Source organism: Aquarana catesbeiana, linkage group LG01, assembly GCF_042186555.1.
Source record: "Aquarana catesbeiana isolate 2022-GZ linkage group LG01, ASM4218655v1, whole genome shotgun sequence".
Classification (NCBI taxonomy): Eukaryota; Metazoa; Chordata; class Amphibia; order Anura; family Ranidae; genus Aquarana; species Aquarana catesbeiana.
In genome coordinates, this window is record NC_133324.1 from 766,824,281 (window position 1) to 766,844,314 (window position 20,034).

The 20,034-nt window shown below is 43.2% G+C and overlaps 1 protein-coding gene across 2 annotated transcripts in view; it reads left to right on the forward strand.

The window, feature by feature from the left end:
* CBR4 (carbonyl reductase 4) overlaps nt 1-20,034 on the forward strand; it is a 51,971-nt gene that overhangs the window by 21,678 nt on the left and 10,259 nt on the right. The gene's annotated exons all lie outside the window — the stretch shown is intronic.

Consider the following 20,034-nt stretch of genomic DNA (forward strand, 5'->3'; position numbering starts at 1 on the left):
TTTTTTTGCCACTTTTCCTTTCCATAAACATTTTTATTTGATTGGAATGTGCCTTTGAAATTGAGAAGTAATTTGACTATGCCACGAAGGGTAAAGTCTCTAGCACAGCCCCACCTCTTCTTGCATTTTATAGCCCTCTCCTCTTCTTTCTGAGATTTTCTAATTGCTACCTGTGCTCACACAACCCCCCCTACATAATTTTATATGCAGTTGCCAGGGAGAGGCAAATGAGATTACTGTAGAGCATAACTTAAATGACAGCTCTGAGATGGCTGGGACTAATGACGTTATATTCAAGATGGTGGCACACTGGAGTAGCCTCAGGTTTTTTGGATCGCTACACAAAAGAGGTTTTTACAGGTAACAACCCTGCACAAACATGATTTCTTTAAGGGAGATTGGATATAAAAGCAAGTTTATGACTTGTATTAGTCATTTACTTAATAGTAAAGGCTTGGTATTTAAAAAAAACAAAAAAAACAAAACAAACATGTCATCCTTACCTTCTCTGTGCAGTGGTTTTGGCTCCACCTGACCCCACCCCCCCCTTTGCTGAGTGCCCTCATAGCAAGCCACTTGCTATGGGGGTGGGGCACTGGTGTGTGCTTGCCCCTGAGCCCCGTTCTGAGTGTCCATAAGACACACAGAGTAGGACTTGGCCCCGCCAATCAAGAGCGAGAGACCCGAGAGAGCCTCGGCTCTCATGTACCTCACTGGATCAACATCAGGCTCAGGTATGTATTTAGGGTGGGGCTAGGGGGGAGCTGCATGCAGAAGGTTTTATTACCTTACTTCTGCCTTTACAACCACTTTAACCGCTTAACAACCGGCCCATAGCCAAATGACGGCTACAGGGCGGTTGTTTAACTCTGGGAGGACGTCCAGGGACGTCCTCCCAGAATTCTGCTCTCGCGCGCCCCCTAGGGCGCGCACTCGAGAGCATCCGTGACCGCCGGGTCCAGAGGACCCGGTGTTCTGCCATATAGTGTCCTCCTATCGGATAGTGTCCGCTCCGTACTGCGCAGGCGCAGCGCTTGCGCAGTACGGAGCAGAAGGAGATGCCGAAAATGTCCGAAGTTGATCAGCTGACCATCAGCTGTACACGGCGCTTCGGCAGTTCTTAGCGATGGCTGTGTAAGAGGGCCCCTCGCGGGCTCGCTTCGCTCGCCACGCTTCGGGCACGGCCTCGCTGCGCTCGGCAACTATTTATTCTCACTCTATGTCCACTTGGATAGTAGGGAATGATCCTGGACATAGGGTGAGAATAAAAGCGCAGGCGCCGTGTACAGCTGATGATCAGCTGTTAAACTTCGGAGACTTTCGGCGTCTCGTTTGTCCTCCGTACTGCGCCTGCGCAGTACAGGGAGGACACTATATGATAGGGGACTGTATTTGACAAGACACCGGCGCATCACAGATCCCGGTAAATGGCCGCTGATCGCGGCCGTTTACCATGTGATCGCTCCGTCAAATGACGGAGCGATCACATGTAAACAAACCGGCGTCATCTGATGACGCCGGTTCCTCTCCTCCCCTCTGTGTACCGATCGGTACACTGTGAGCGGAGAGGGGGATGGATGGATGGCTGCAGCGTTGTGGGCTGCATGTGTAGTGCCCACAGCGCTGCACAGAGACATCCAGCCATCCATCCATCCATCCATGCTCAGCCATCCCCACTACTATGCATGCCCTGCAATGCCCTCTGCAATGCCCCACAGTACTCTGGTATGCCCCACAATACCCCTGCAATACTCTGCCATACCCTGCAATACCCCTGCAATACTCTGCCATACCCTGCAATACCCCTGCAATACTCTGCCATACCCTGCAATACCCCTGCAATACTCTGCCATACCCTGCAATACTCTGCCATACCCTGCAATACCCCACAATACTCTGCCATACTCCGCAATACCCCGCCATACTCTGCTAAACTCTGCCATACCCTGCAATACCCCGCCATACTCCGCAATACCCCGCCATACTCCGCAATACTCTGCCATACCCTGGAATACCCCGCAATACTCTGCCATACCCTGGAATACCCCGCAATACTCTGCCATACCCTGGAATACCCCGCAATACTCTGCCATACCCTGGAATACCCCGCAATACTCTGCCATACCCTGGAATACCCCGCAATACTCTGCCATACCCTGGAATACCCCGCAATACTCTGCCATACCCCGCAATACCCCGCAATACTCTGCCATACCCTGCAATACCCTGAAATACCCCGCAATACACTGCCATACCCTGCAATACCCCGCAATATCCCGCAATACTCTGCCATACCCCGCGATACCCAGCCATACTCAGTGATACCCAGCCATACTCTGCAATACTCAGTGATACCCAGCCATACTCTGCAATACTCAGTGATACCCAGCCATACTCTGCAAAACTCAGTGATACCCAGCCATACTCTGCAATACTCAGTGATACCCAGCCATACTCTGCAATACTCAGTGATACCCAGCCATACTCTGCCATACTCTGCCATACCCAGCCATGCTCTGCAATACCCCGCAAAAATCTGCAATACTCTGCCATAACCTGCAATACTCTGCAATACCCCGCAATACCCAGCCATACTCTGCAATACTCGGTGATACCCAGTCATACTCTGCCATACCCAGTCATACTCGGCGATACTCTGCAATACCCAGCCATGCTCAGCCATACTCGGCCATGCTCAGCCATACCCGGCCATGCTCAGCCATGCACAGCCATACTCTGCCATACCCAGTCATACTCGGCGATACTCTGCAATACCCAGCCATGCTCAGCCATACTCGGCCATGCTCAGCCATACCCAGCCATGCTCAGCCATACTCTGCCTCTGTATGTGGCCAGGCTGTGGAAGTCTCACACATGTGGTATCGCCGTACTCAGGAGGAGTAGGAGAATCTATTTTGGGGTGTCATTTTTGATATGTACATGCTATGTGTTATAAATATTGTATAAATGGACAACTTTGTGTTAAAAAAAAAAAAAGCGTTTTAACCACTTCCGGCCTTCCGTCATACGATGTCCTTGACTTTGTGCGGGGATATCTGAATGATGGGTGCAGCTACAGGCATCATTCAGATATCATCTTTTTCAGCCGGCGATTCCCTACACCATAAGAATGATCATAGCGGCTGTTACACTGCTTGATCATTCTTACGGGAGGCGAGAGGGGACGTCCCCCCCTCCCGCCGCCCTCCGGTGCTTCTACCGACTCACCGCTACGATCGAAGCCAGGATCTTTTTTTTTTTTTTTTTTTTTTTTTTTTTTTTTGAATTTCAGGCACAGCCTAGAGGTGAGATTTGGGGTCTTATTGACCCCATATCTCACTGTAAAGAGGACCTGTCATGCCATATTCCTATTACAAGGGATGTTTACATCCCTTGTAATAGGAATAAAAGTGATCAAAAAAATTTTTTGGGGGAAAAAAGTGTCAAACTAAAATAAATAAAGTAAAATGAACAATAAAAAAAATAAAACATTTTTTAAAGCGCCCCTGTCCCCGTGTGCTCGCATGCAGAAGCGAACGCATACGTAAGTCCCGCCCACATATGAAAACGGTGTTCAAACCACACATGTGAGGTATCGCTGCGATCGGTAGAGCGAGAGCAATAATTTTGGCCCTAGACCTCCTCTGTAACTCAAAATTTGTAACCAGTAAAAAATTTTAAAGCGTCGCCTATGGGGATTTTTAAGTGACGAAGTTTGGCGCCATTCCACAAGCGTGTGCAATTTTGAAAGGTGACATGTTAGGTATCTATTTACTCGGCGTAACTTCATCTTTCATATTATGCAAAAACATTGGGCTAACCTTACTGTTTTGTTTTTTTTAAAGCAAAAAACATTTTTTTTTCCAAAAAAAACGCGTTCGAAAAATTGCTGCGCAAATATCGTGCGAGATAAAAAGTTGCAATGACCGCTTTGTATTTTCTAGGGTCTTTGCTAAAAAAACATATATAATGTTTTGGGGTTCTATGTAATTTTCTAGCAAATAAATGATGATTTTTACATGTAGGAGAGAAATGTCAGAATTGGCCTGGGTGCTCCAGAATGCCTGAAGGTGCTCCCCTGCATGTTGGGCCTCTGTATGTGGCCACGCTGTGTAAAAGTCTCACACATGTGGTATCGCCATACTCAGGAGTAATAGCAGAATGTGTTTTGGGGTGTAATTTGTGGTATGCATATGCTGTGTGTGAGAAATAACCTGCTAATATGACAATTTTGTGAAAAAAAAAAAAAATAAAAAAAAAAAACTTGATTTTGCAAAGAATTGTGGGAAAAAATGACAACTTCAAAAAACTCACCATGCATCTTTCTAAATACCTTGGAATGTCTTCTTTCCAAAAAGGGGTCATTTGGGGGGTATTTGTACTTTTCTGGCATGTTAGGGTCTCAAGAAATGAGATAGGCAGTCAGTACTTCAGGTGTGATCAATTTTCAGATATTGGCACCATAGCTTGTGGACGCTATAACTTTCACAAAGACCAAATAATATACACTAATTTGGGTTATTTTTACCAAAGATATGTAGCGGTATAAATTTTGGCAAAAATATATGAAGAAAAATTACTAATTTTCAAAATTTTATAACAGAAACGAAGAAAATATAATTTTTTTACAGATTTTTCGGTCTTTTTTCTTTTATAGCGCAAAAAATAAAGAACCCAGCGGTGATTAAATACCACCAAAAGAAAGCTCTATTTGTGTGAAAAAAAGGACAAAAAATTCATATAGATACAGTGTTGCATGACTGAGTAATTGTCATTCAAAATGTGAGAGCACCAAAAGCTGAAAATTGGTCTGGTTATTAAGGGGGTTTAAGTGCCCAGTGGTCAAGTGGTTAAACTTACCTTCAGGAAGATTTTCCAAAAATCCCCCATGTGATTCTTTAACCTCTGAATAGTACATAAAAGCGTTCCTCCAGTTGTAAATGGTGCACGTCCTCCCATTGCAAATGCAGTTGTTGGGAGACCTCTCCACAAAAAATGCTGGCTCATCAGCCCTCTTTGTCCTGTGATTTACAGTGTAGGCTAAACATTAAAATAATGCGCCCTCTAGCGGCTCCTCTGGGCCACTCAGACTGTGTGTGCGCACAGTGCACTCTTCCCTACTCCCAGCTGTGCTCAGCACCTGCCATTCATGGCTGTCCAAACTCAGCATGTGCACAGTCCCCTTGTCTAGCTAAGCTCAACTTGAGGTCCTCCAGCAGCTAGATCTGTAATGGGAGGATGTGCACCATTTACAACTGGAGGTGTGCTGATACTGTATGTACTATTTAGAGGATATAGAATTGCACAGGGGGATTTTTTAGAAAAGTTCCTGAAGGTGAACTTACACTTTAAAGTGCTGATAGCAACTTTCCTTGACTTGATGGACTAGACTAATGAGTCTGTCCATCTTAATGATCCACCAGTGATGGGAGGAGGGAGGGGAGAGGGTCAGGCACAACTTTTGGGAAGGTGGCTGCTTGCATTTATATGCAGTTCTGATATCTAGGCAGGGCAGAGAGTTAAAGAAACACTCATCAGGTAACACTTAGCAAGATACTGTACTTAGATCCATCAAATAATTGGCATTATCACTTTCTGATGCTGTCCTTGCCATAGCAAGGTCTTGTACTATCCCTGATGCTATCCAGATGTCTGGCTGCTACCTGTGAAGCTTCCAACGCCTAAATCTGTGTGTGGGTGAGTACCTGTACATTATCAGTGACGGCAATGACATCTGATGGTGTCCACAGGCAGACTGTTCTCGGCTGTCACTCGAAGCATGCTGGAGGCTTCACATACAACTGGACATCCTGGTGGGCCAAGAGAAAGGAGAGAGGGAGCAGATCAGGCTGTCCAGAATTATCAGAGGTTGCAGAAAACTACATTGCTCTTAGGCTCGGTTCACATAGGGGCGACTTGTCAGGCGACCTAGTCGCCTGACAAGTCGCCTCCCGTTCTGTGCTACGGAACCGTTCTAATAGGAGCGACGCAAGTCGCTCCGACTTAGAAAAAGGTTCCTGTACTACTTTGGGGGCGACTTGGGGCGACTTGCATAGACTTCTATACAGAAGTCGTTTTGCAAGTCGCCTCAGAAGTCGTTTGCAGGTCGCCTCGCTAAGGCGACCTGCAAGTCGTGCCGCCCCTGTGTGAACCGGCACTTACTGATAAAAGGCATAGTGAAGTGCTATGCAATGGCAGCATCAGTAATTGCTTGTTGTAGATGTTTTATTTATGTGAACATGCTGAAAAGACTTTCTTGATGACATTGTCTCTTTAAGAGGTTATCTGTACAAAAATCAGAAAAGAACTTCCATTAGAATTACACAATTGCTTTTATAACTTTTACTTCACCCCAATGTATACTTAAGTTATTTTTATGTAAGACACTAAGGAGTAGATGTATAGGACTTTGCTTTGTAGGGGTTGTGTCTGGCTCTGTGTCAGCACTTCCCTGCTGAGACACAGTGAGGATGACAGCTTCAGTGTAGAGCGGCACATAAATCAACGCTACCGAATGTCTTCCACGAGAGTTATAGCGGTTCGTATAGACACTCTGTCTCAGGACTGGGCAGGGAATGTTAATTGTTTGATATTTCCTGCCAGAAGACACTCAGACTGATATTACACTTCCTAAAAGTGGGTACACACTATAAGAAAATTGGAAGAACGATCGTCCAATTTTTCCTCAATGTTTCACAGCAAGCCAAAACAGAGAATGGAAATTAGGTACGAAAGATTAGAGATGCGCCAAAACATATAACAAAACGGTGTTATCAGCGTTTTGCCGATAAGAGAAAAAGATGTTGATAACAGCACCGAAAACACACGTGATTTTGCAGTGATTTTACTGTCTTTATGGTGTGTTTTTCATAGGTCATGTGACTCAAACGCATCAAAAGCGTAACATGGGGGCATTTTTGGTGCGCTTTTTTCAATGCATTTTAACGGGGAGGTGCTTCTTTGGTGCAGTTTTTTGAACCGGCCAAAAATGCAGCAAGCAAGATTTTTAACAGAAGCGCAACGACCATTATGAAAACATACATAGATTTTTTTAAAGGGATAAGTTTTTCTTGAACTGTTCTTGCGCTAAAGGTGTCAATAACGAACAGGGCCCTCTGATTCCTCCTGTATTGAATTGTGTTGTAACTGTACTGGCTGCGCAAATTGTTGGAGATATATAAATCCTGTATAATAATAATAATGGCCAACAATAAATTCATATTCATTTAAATTAATGATATTAATTAAAAAGTCGAATACAATACAATTTATATATTTATATATATATATAATATAATTTTTAAAAACTGTCATTTTTAGTTTTAAGGCCAAGTGTATCCTGCATTTTCGGTTTTGGCACCAAAATTTTCATTCGGTGCACCTCTAATTGTTTTATTACTAAACTAATATGGTATGGCGTAATATTAAAGGAGTTGTAAAGTCTCACGGTTTTTCACCTTAATACATTCTATGCATTAAGGTGAAAAACCTTTTGTAGTGCAGCTCCCCCCTAGGGCTCCCCTTTTTCTTACCTGAGCCCGATCATTTCAGCGATGAGCAGGAGCCCAGCGGCTCCAGCCGCTGTCTCGGGTCCTCATTGGATAGATTGATAGCAGCGGGAGCCATTGGCTCCCGCTGCTGTCAATCAAATTCAGTGACACGGGAGCCTGGGGGCAAGGCCGAGTTCTGCTGTCTGTGTCAATGTACACAGCAACGGTATTCGGAACGCGCCCACACGAGTGCCCCATGGGATGCAGCTCTCCGTTGGGGCACCCGAAAAGGAGGATCCAGGAGCGCCACTGGGACACACCTGAAAAGGAGGATCGAGGCCGCTCTGTGCAAAAACCTTTGCCCAGGGCAGGAAAGCATTGAAAAAAAAATAAAAAAACCTTTACAATCACTTTAACTTCGTTTATAGGCATTTCAAGCATATTTTGTACTTTCTTGATTAGAAAATCATAGCATAAAACAGAATATAAATACTTTTCTAGGCTTTTTTTTTTAATGTTTCAGGCAGATTATAAAAATTCAAAGACACTCAAGCTGGATGATGTATAGTCATTCCTCTGTTACTCCTCAGATTAACTTTATTTCCCCCAATTGACCAGAAGGTGGCGCAGCCTCCCTACACGGTGGATAACGTCTTTGCTGCGTTAGACAGACGCTGCCTGAAAATCTAATTCTAAAACAGCTCGGTGTGATGGGAAAACTTGATGGATAAAGTTTAGGAGTGCAAACCCAATATATAAATATATATATATATTTTTTTTTTTTACCAGAGCACAAAGTAGATTTAAACTTAAATGTGCACATACAGTTTAAGTGACACAAAATTATATCCTATTTTTCAAAAATAATCCATACACATTCACAACGTAATGCTCTATAATATATTTTTCATTTAATTGTTTCTTGCTGTTTTTTTGTTTTTTTTTTTGCCTTCTTGTAATATCCTTCATGAGATCCTCTGCTTTGCCCCCTCACTCCTGTTTGTTTGAAGTGAGCAATGCATGTAAGTTGTGGTCACGTGCACTGCTCTATGCACACTACAAGTCCAATAGTCCATCTCAAGAGCAAGCAAGCCAGGGTGGCTGTGTTCCTGCATCCAGTGGGACTATGGAGAACAAACATAGCCACGCTTTAACGTGAAGTCAAATCACAAAAGCAAAAAAAAAGGGGTTTGGAGGAGGCCGAGAGCAATAGAAGTTACTTTTTTCAGATAAAGTAGAATTGCAGGCAAAATCTAGTTACTCTTACAAATTTTCTCTCCCCCCTCCTAACACCTAGCATTTATTTATAAGAGTAGTTTTGCCTGGAATTCTACTTTAACTACTTGCCAACGACCAGCTCACGCCGATATACGTCGGCAAAGTGCCACGGGTGTGCAAAACGACGTACCCATATGTCACTCCATCATCGGCGGCTAGCGGGCGCATGCCTGTAGCACACGTGCCGCGGGAGCGTGCCCGCTGGTCGCGCGGACTCGGTGGCCCGCGATTGTGGCACGCAGAGGCAGGACGGGGAGATATAAACAAGGCATTTCCCTGTTCTACCTAGCAACATGACAGGGATCTACTGCTCCCAGTGATCGGGAGCAGTGATCTCTGTCATGTTCTAGTGAGCCCCCCCCTTACAGTTAGAACACACTGAGGGAACACACTTAACCCCTTGATCGCCCGCTAGTGTTTAACCCCTTCCCTGCCAGTGACATTTACACAGTAATCAGTGCATTTTTATAGCACTGATCGCTGTATAAATGCCAATTGTCCCAAAATAGTGTCAAGTGTCCGATGTGTCTGCCGCAGTGTCGCAGTAACAAAAAAAAAAACGCAGATCGCTGCCATTACTATTACTAAAAAAAACATTATTAATAAAAATGCCATAAATCTATCCCCTATTTAGTAGAGGCGATAAGTTTTGCACAAAACTTATCAATATACACTTTTTGGGATATTATTTTATTTATTTTTTTTTTTACCAAAAATCTATCTATCTATCTATCTATCTATCTATCTATCTATCTATCTATCTATCTATCTATCTATCTATCTATCTATCTATCTATCTATCTATCTTTTAGGATATTTATTATAGCAGAAAGTAAAAAAATATTGCTTTTTTTTTTTTTTTCAAAATTGTCGCTTTTTTTTTTTTTTTTTTAATAGCACATAAAATAAAAACTGCAGAGATGATCGAATACCGACAACAGAAAGATCTATTTGTGATGTCAATTTTGTACAACGTTGCACGACCGTGCAATTGTCAGTTAAAGCGACACAGTGCTGTATCGCAAAAAAGGGCTTGGGCAGGAAGGGGGTAGATCCTTCCAGGACTGCAGTGGTTATGCATTGTGCCAGTATGCACGACATATTAGGACATTATGGCGGACTTACCTGCGAAAGAAACCCTCCAGCACTGCAGTGAAATCGATCTAGCGGGACCCTGGGGCTTCCATTTTTGTCCAGTCTTCTTTCTGGGTTCCATGCTTTTGGCAGCTTAAATGGCGAGGCTACGACAACTTTATTGGGGCTGTAAATCTTCACTGCATGTGCGGCTCAGTGCACAAGCAGGCAGGAGGAAGCTTTTATGACAGAAGAGACATACCGGGTCTCTTCTGTCATAAATGCCCTGTCTGTCAGCAATTGTTTAAAAATTCAGTTTACCAACACTTTAATAATATATACCATATTTATCGGCGTATAACACGCACCCCAAGTTTAGGAGGGAATTTTAAGGTAAAAAACTTTTAGGAGGGAAGTTTAAGGAAAAAAAACGTACATTTAAATGCCCATCAATGCAGCCTTATCAGTGTCCATCTGCAGCCTTGTCCATCATTGCAGCCTTGCCCCTGTGTCATTTGCAGACAGTCTGTACACTGTCAGTACCTTGCCGTTTAAAAGTGGCGCCACCGAGATACAGAGCCGGATGTCCTGTATATCTCGGCGGCTCTCGGCTGTTCTCTGCGGCCCTCGGCCGCTCTCGGCTGTTCTCGGCGGCTGACGCGAGAGTGGGCGAAAGACGCCGAGAACGGCCAAGAGCTGCCAAAAGCCGCAGAGAACAGCCAAAAGCGCCCGATAGCCGCCGAGAGGCTCACAATCGGCGGGGGATCGTCGTATAACACGCACCCATGATTTTCCCCTGATTTTAAGGGGAAAAAAGTGCGTGTTATACGCCAATAAATACGGTATGTAAGTAAGTAAGTAAGTGTTTAAGATGTGGCTAAAGGCAGAGGGATTACAGCCGTGGCCAAACGTTTTGAGAATGACACAAATATTAATTTTCACAAAGTCTGCTACTTTGTTTTTAGATCTTTTTGTCAGATGTTACTATGGTATACTGAAGTATAATTACAATCATTTCATATGTGTCAAAGACTTATTGACAATTGCATAAAGTTTATGCAAAGAGGCAATATTTGCAGTGTTGTCCCTTCTTTTTCAAGACCTCTGCAATTCGCCCTGGCATGCTGTCAATCAACTCCTGGGCCACATCCTGACTGATGGCAGCCCATACTTGCATAATCAATGCTTGGAGTTTGTCAGAATTTGTTGGTTTTTTGTTCACCCCCCTCTTGAGGATTGACCACAGGTTCTCAATGGGATTAAGGTCTGGGGAGTTTCCTGGCCATGGACTCAAAATTGCAATGTTTTGTTTCCCGAGCCACTTAGTGATCACTTTTGCCTTATGGCAGGGTGCTCCATAACGCTGGAAGAGGCATCGTCGTCAAACTGTTCTTGGATGGTTAGAAGAATGTTTTTGTACCATTCTTTATTCATGGCTGTGTTCTTAGGCAAAATTGTGAGTGAGCCCACTCCCTTGGCTGAGAAGCAACCTTGCACATGAATGGTCTCGGAATGCTTTACTGTTGGCATGCCACAGGACTGATGGTAGCGTTCACCTTTTCTTCTCCAGACAAGGTTTTTTTCCAGATGCCCCAAACAATCAGAAAGGGGATTCAATAGAGAAAATTACTTTACCCCAGTCCTCAGCAGTCCAATCCCTGTACCTTTTGCAGAATATCAGTCTGTCCCTGATGTTTTTCCTGGCTTCTTTGCTGCCCTTCTTGACACCAAGCCAAACTCCAAAAGTCTCCTCACTGTGCGTGCAGATGCACTCACACCTGCCTGCTGCCATTCCTGAGCAAGCTCTGCACTGGTGGTTCCCCGATCCCGCAACTGAATCAACTGTAGGAGACGATCCTGGCACTTGCTGGACTTTCTTGTGTGCCCTGAAGCCTTCTTCACAAATACAGTGGAAATGTTTTTTATGGGATTAAATTCACTTTCATGGCAAAGAGGGACTTTGCAATTCATCTGATCACTCTTCATAAAATTCTGGAGTATATGCAAATTGCCATCATAAAAAGGCAGCAGACTATGTGAAAATTAATATTTGTGTCATTCTCAACTTTTGGCCACTGCTGTAGATTGTTATTGTTGTCTGTGCCCCCATTGGGGAGATTCACCCTCTCTATTTGTCCTGTTTACCATTATCATTGAAAGTGAAAGAAAATGTCAAATTTTGGGTTGACATCAGAACACTACTAGAGGGGAAATCCTCCAATGGGGACACTAGTTCTGGTGACACCCAGGGATTCCCTCACTTTGGAGGGACTTTCCCGTTTTGGCTATGGGACAGGATGTGAGGGGAAATCTCTTTAATGCGACACAGATTGCAAAAAACTGACGGGTGATAACCCTCCCTTACTCCAACCAAAACAAAAAAAAAACAAAAAAAGTTTTGCCGTTAGCTACATTTTAAGTTGACTTGGAAGTTTTGTATGCTCTTCCTCTGTTAGTGTGGATTACCTCTCAGTGTTTGGCATTAGCATTAAACTGACGTCAGCTCAGACTTGCCTTTGCTAGGTTTACGTGTTATACATGTGGAAAGGACAGTGGAGTGTGCTGCTGAATTTGTTGGCACTGAATACAGGTAAATAAATATCTCCGGTTTGCTACATTAGCGTTCCTTGATAAGTTCATCCTTGTCATTTTAACCGCAACATGACCTGTCTATTTTCCAGGTGAGGCATTTTGGTTGCAATGTGGAAGTCAAAGAAAATAGGTGACTGCCCCACAAAACCCTATGAGATGCAATTTAGCTGTCTCCCTAAGCACATTATGTACATAAATGTGATCTGCCTCAGGCTAAAATCTGACATACACTATATTATTGGGACGCCTGCCTTTACACGCACATGAACTTTAATGGCATCCCAGTCTTAGTCTGTAGGGTTCAATATTGAGTTGGCCCAGCCTTTGCAGCTATAACAGATTCAACTCTTCTGGTTTAAACCACAAGGTTTAGGAGTGTGTCTATGGGAATGTTTGACCATTCTTCCAGAAAGTGCATTTGTGAGGTCAGGCACTGATGTTGGATGAGAAGGCCTGGCTCTCAGTCTCCGCCCTAAATTCATCCCAAAGGTGTTCTATCGGGTTGAGGTCAGGACTTGCTTTGTGCACTGGTGCAAATCATTTGGTGAAGGAGGGATTATGGTATGGGGTTGGGCTTGGGCCTTTAGTTTCAGTGAAGGGAACTCTTAAGGTGTCAGCATACCGAGATACTTTGGAAAATTTCATCCCCAAACTGGGAACAGTTTGGGGGTGGCCCCTTCCTGTTCCAACATAACAAAGGCATAATGAGCTAGTATGCATCGCATACTAGCTCACTATGAAATACTTACCTTAGATGGAAGCTGTTGCAGTGGTTCCTGCACACAGCTGTGACCAGCGACATGTCTCCTAGAGATATTTATGGGTTTTCGCGGGCTCCAGCGCTGTGATTGGCTGGAGCCACGATGACGTTACTCCCACGCGCGCAGGAGCCACTGGTCATGGCACGGCTCCTGGAGAAATGGCACGAGTGGACCGTTTCTTCAGTGCACATGTGCCGATGACATCGGCACATGTGAATAATATTATTATTATTATTATTATTATACAGGATTTATATAGCGCCGACAGTTTACGCAGCGCTTTACAACATTAGGGCAGACAGTACAAGTACAATACAATTCAATACAGGAGGAATCAGAGGGCCCTGCTCGTTAGAGCTTACAATCTAGGAGAATACAGTGAATATCTCCTAAACTGTGCACGTATAGGAGATAATCATGGTACGTATAGGCTTAACTGTAGGTGGAAGTGGTGTAACAGGGTTTACAACCGCTTTAAGTTATAACAGTTACCCCACCCACACTGCCCCCTTATAATCAGCACAAATAAAAACTCAAGTCTGTTTCTTTAGTGCTACATTTGTGCTTTTTTGTGCCAAAAAATGTTCCCATTGTGCTGCTTTTTATTTTTAAGATATTAGCAATAGTTTTTTCAGGACGATGACCTCACCCAGCCCTCCTACAACAGCCAGAAGACATGAGACCTGGTTAGCTGGTGCCGCGTTTGTGCGGTTTTTAAATCTGTTTTATCTTTTATCCTTTTTGCATTAACGATTTATTAAAGGTCACTAAAGGTCACTCAGCCCCCCTACAACGCCCAAAAGACACAAAATCAGGCTGGTTGGTTAGTGCCACATTTGTGCTGCTAAAATTTTTATTTGTGCTGTTATGTTTTTTTTAGTTATAACAGCTTGTTTTTATTTGATCACAGCCCCACCCACTTTGCACATCATGTTTTTAAATCTTAAAAACCAAACATACCATTTCTTAATGCTACAGTGGCTTGCGAAAGTATTCGGCCCCCTTGAACTTTTCAACCTTTTGCCACATTTCAGGCTTCAAACATAAAGATATAAAATTTTATTTTTTTGTGAAGAATCACCAACAAGTGGGACACAATTGTGAAGTGGAACGAAATCTATTGGATATTTTAAACTTTTTTAGCAATTAAAAAACTGAAAAGTGGTGCGTGCAAAATTATTCGGCCCCTTTACTTTCAGTGCAGCAAACTCACTCCAGAAGTTCAGCGAGGATCTCTGAATGATCCAATGTTGTCCTAAATGACTGATGGTGATAAATAGAATCCACCTGTGTGTAATCAAGTCTCTGTATAAATGCACCTGCTCTGTGATAGTCTCAGGGTTCTGTTGAAAGCGCAGAGAGCATCATGAAGACCAAGGAACACACCAGGCGGGTCCGTAATACTGTTGTGGAGAAGTTTAAAGCCGGATTTGGATACAAAAAGATTTCCCAAACTTTAAACATCCCAAGGAGCACTGTGCAAGCGATCATTTTGAAATGGAAGGAGTATCAGACCACTGCAAATCTACCAAGACCTGGCTGTCCCTCTAAACTTTCAGCTCAGACAAGGAGAAGACTGATCAGAGATGCAGCCAAGAGGCCTATGATCACTCTGGATGAACTGCAGAGAACTACAGCTGAGGTGGGAGAGTCTGTCCATAGGACAACATTCAGTCGTACACTGCACAAATCTGGCCTTTATGGAAGAGTGGCAAGAAGAAAGCCATTTCTCAAAGATATCCATAAAAAGTCTTGTCTAAAGTTTGCCACAAGCCACCTGGGAGACACACCAAACATGTGAAAGAAGGTGCTCTGGTCCGATGAAACCAAAATCAAACTTTTTGGCCACAATGCAAAACGATATGTTTGGCGTAAAAGCAACACAGCTCATCACACTCAACACACCATCCCCACCGTGAAACATGGTGGTGGCAGCATCATGGTTTGGGCCTGCTTTTCTTCAGCAGGGACAGGGAAGATGGTTAAAATTGAGGGGAAGATGGATGCAGCCAAATACAGGACCATTCTGGATGAAAACCTGTTGGGAGTCTGCAAAAGACCTGAAACTGGGACGGAGATTTATCTTCCAACAAGACAATGATCCCAAACATACAGCAAAATCTACAAAGGAATGGTTCACAAATAAACGTATCCAGGTGTTAGAATGGCCAAGTCAAAGTCCAGACCTGAATCCAATCGAGAATCTGTGGAAAGAGCTGAAAACTGCTGTTCACAAACGCTCTCCATCCAACCTCACTGAGCTCGAGCTGTTTTACAAGGAAGAATGGGCAGGAATTTCAGTCTCTCGATGTGCAAAACTGATAGAGACATACCCCAAGCGACTTGCAGCTGTAATCGCAGCAAAAGGTGGCTCTACAAAGTATTAACGCAAGGGGGCCGAATAATTTTGCACGCCCCACTTTTCATTTTTTTATTAGTTAAAAAAGTTTCAAAAATCCAATAGATTTCGTTCCACTTCACAATTGTGTCCCACTTGTTGGTGATTCTTCACAAAAAATTAAAATTTTATATCTTTATGTTTGAAGCCTGAAATGTGGCAAAAGGTTGAAAAGTTCAAGGGGGCCGAATACTTTCGCAAGCCACTGTACGTTTGTGTTTTTTTGTGTCATAAAAATTTAAATGTGTGCTGCTTTCATTTTATAAGATAATAGCAATTGTTTTTTCCAGACGATGACATCACCCCGCCCTCCTGTCACGTACCTGGTTAATGAGCTTTGGCTCGGAGCCACTGATAGTGAGACAGCAGCCATGGGAGCACAGCGGGGTATGAGTGCCTGTGATCAGTCCAGTAGACTGCATGGTGGCAGCAGTCAGCAGGTGGATGTGGCAGCAGAACTGGCTGGTGGCAGAAGAGCTGGCACAGAGCTTGGCTGGTGGCAGACTGTGGGTAAGCAGCTGGAAGCAGGAGACAGATGAGACCTTGCTGGACTGAAGAGCTGTAGTAGGCTGGATGAGCAGGATGCAGGTAATTGTCGGGTAGATCAGGCATAGATGGCAGACAACAGGATAGTCTGGTCACAAGCCAAGTCAGCAACGGGTGGTAGATCAGGCAAGAACAGAAGGCAAAAGCAGAATCCAGAGACAAGCCAAGGTCAGGGCAGGTAGCAGTCAATCGGAGGTCAGGAGCAAGCTGGGTCAGGATCAGAGGTCAAACACAGGAATCAGGAATGAACACACAGAAGCTGCACACCAAATTGCAGCCTGTTTATATAGTCTGTCTGGCGCCAGCATTGTTGACAGGCTCATGCTCAGCTGCACGGCCAGTTGCTAGTCTGCGCATGCGCATATGTATGCATCGGGAGACATCACTTGTGCTATGGGCAAGCCTTCACTGACCCCTCCTACAACAGCCAAAAGAAATGAAAACGGGCTGGTTGGTTAGTGCCATGTTTGGGCTGGTTTGTGCCTTTTTACTCTCTATCTCCTTTTGTTTCAATTATTGGTTTTATAAAGGTCACCCAGCCCCCCTACAAGAGACCAAAGACATGAAACCGAGCTGATTGGTGCCTCCTTTGTGCTGTTTAAATCTCAGTTCCACTGCTTTTTATTTTTCAGTTGTTTACTATTTACCAAAGGTCAGTCAGCCCCCCTACACAAGAAACTGGGTTGGTTGGTTAGTGCTGCGTTTGTGCTGTTAAAATGAATATGTGTGCTGCTTTGATTTTTTTTAATTGTAAAAGTTTGTTTTTATTTGATCAAACCCCACCTACTTGGCTTTCCATGTTATTAGGTACTATAACAAACACACCATTCATTTGTGCTAACTTGTGCAAAAAATAACATCTGTGCCAGTTTGGCTTTGAAGATATTAGACATTATATTTAATCAAACCCCACCCCCGCCCACTTTGCACCCCATGTGATTAAATCTAAAACCAAATATTCCATTTGTTCTTGCTGATTTGTGCTGCAAAAATAACATTTGTGCTGGTTTGGTTTTGGAGATATCATGCATTATATTTGACCAAACCCACTCCACATGTGAGAATCATGTGCTAACCATTTCTCTTTCACACAGACAGCACTTCTTCAACAGTCTAAAACTATTCTTTCACATACAAAATGAGAGTGCATGTGAAAAAAATTATGTCCTTTTGGCTGTTGTAGGGGGGCTGGGTAATGTCATAGTCTGGAAAAAAACAATTGCTAATATCGTAAAAATAAAAGCAGCACAAATGTAAATTTTTACAGCACAAACATAGCACTAAAGAAACTCAAGATTTTTTTATTTGTGCTGATTGTAGGGGGGCAAAGTGGGTGGGGTTTGATTAAAAAAAACTGTTATAACTTAAAAACCATAAACAAAAATTTTAACAGGACCAAGCTGCACAAACGTGGCACTAACCAACAAGACCAGTTTTGTGTCTTTTAGCTGTTGTAGGGGGGCTGAGTGACCTTTGATAACCTTTAATACATCATTAATAATGCAAAAATGATAAAAGATAGTACAGAAATTTAAACCGCACAAACCAGCACAAACCTAGCACTAACCAACGAACCCAGTTTTGTGTCTTTTGGGTGTTGTAGGGGGGCTGAGTGACCTTTAATAAATCATTAATAACGCAAAAACGATAAAAGATAGAACGGAAGATTAAATATTGGCACAAACGCAGCACTAACCAACCAGCCCAGTCCTATAGCTGTTGTAGGGGGGGTTGGGTGATGTCAAAGTCTGGAAAAAACAATTGCTAATATCTTAAAAATAAAAGCAGCACAAATGTAAATTTTTACGGCACAAATGTTGCACTAAAGAAACACACTTGAATAGCTATGACTATTCAATAGATTTCTGAAATTTATCAGATAATAAAATGGAAGCATTTATGGACACCATAAGCTTGATATTTTTATGCGTTGGTATCCTACTCCTTACCTTTTTCACTAACTTAACAGTGGAACGTAATCACTCTACCTAATCCTGAAATGTTATGAACACCCAAATATGCTCTAGCATTTCATCTTGAAGTAATCTTGTTTGGGACCTAGGTACAATATTGTTTACATAAAATTTGTAATGTTACTAATTTATTATAATCCAATCTATGCTTTGAGAGCCCCCCCCCCCCCCCCAATTTTTTCCTAAACTTCTAAGAATCTGATCCCAAATACTAGCAATCACACTTTGCTTTATTCAGATAATAACAGCACCTGCAAGCCTAGAACAAAAATTAACGTAATCCATTAGAGCATCTGAATTACATTTAAGATCACCACTTGATCAAGTCATGAGTCTGCCCTTCTGAGATATCTATTCATCAGATAAGTCACCCCACTCCCCATGTGTCTCCTATCACTTCCTTATACCAATCCCATGCTTAATCTTCCTGTTCTGCTTCTCCATGACCAATTCATGTTTAAACTTGTGTTTAGTTTTTTCATGATATGTTTCCTTTACCTTGCTTTTGGGGCTTATTTATTTTAAGCATTTATTAATAGAGGATATAGTAGTAGTGCTTTGGAGAGTACATAGATCTGATCACATCTGTCCCTAGGTAAAGCTTTCAATCAAACTTTCCTATCACATTCATACACACACTAGGGCTTAGTTTGGGATGAAGCCAGTAAAACTTCAAATATGTTCTCCAGATCATTTGAGGAAACCCAAATACAGAGAGGACTTACAAACTCAATAGCTGCATGGCTGCTAACTATCATGCTGCCGCCATTAATGAATATGAGGTTATAGATCATTGGTGCATCATGAACACCAAACCTACATGAGCACTTAAAGTGTCCACATAAAGAATATTCAGTAAAAAGAAATGAAAAATCAACAAAAGAAAAAACAATAATTGTAATTTTTTTCTTCTTTAAAATACACCGCTGTGAAAACACACTTCCAGAGAGTGTGTCTTCTGTTCTGTTCTCCAAAACAAAACACCACCACTACTGTGACCTGTTTACAGCAGAGAGCGGGCTGAAGTCACAGCGTCGGTCCAGGCTCAGCGTCATCACCACCATGGAGTCAGGATCCGCCCAGATCCCTGGACCGAAATTCGGCTCAGCCTTTTAGCGAGCTGCTGAGAGCCTACGCTGGCCGCTCCTGCCCCCTCCACAGCCCAGCGCTCCAGTGAGTGAGGAGGGGGCAGAGCAAAGAGCTGTGACTGACAGTCATCAGCTCTCTGCTTGAGGAGCTGTGAGAACCAAGCGATCAGCGGTGTTCAGTCACTTGGTTCTCACTGTTAGAGGCACCAGGGGGCAGATGCAGCATCGGACCGTTGCTACATCCACCTAGATAAGTATGGCCAGCTTTAGGGGAGAGGAGAGAGCAGAGACAACGGCTGCAGCCTGGATGGTGATGTCTCCTAAAGGCTTTCTATTGGGGAATCCATTGATGGCTGTCCTACCTCTCCCCCAAAGCCGACGCTGGGAACCAATCGCAGACCGGAGTGCCCTAAAAATAGGTAAATATAAGCATCTTTCTTCTACAGGGTAGTTAGTATAGGATTTAGCAAAGGGATGAGAGCAGTTTTAAGTTTAGTAATAGCCTGGACTTCCACTTTAAGCATAATAAAGTCTTAAATAACTTGTCCTTTCCCAAGCCAGACCTCCAAATATGTCTCTTTACATATTACTCTTCAATGGCCAATATTTTCAAGATCTAGATAGATAAAAGGACACTCCTAATAGTGTTATGCAGTTTAAAACTTTTATGAAAAGGTTAAAACAACCAAATTGCACATTTTAATCATAAAAAATGAGCATGAATCAATGTCCATACTCCATCAAATTGCTATTATTTCTCCAATTACTGTATGTAAGATAACCAAAGCACCTTGAGGAAACTCATGCAAATACTGGGAGGACATACAAACACAA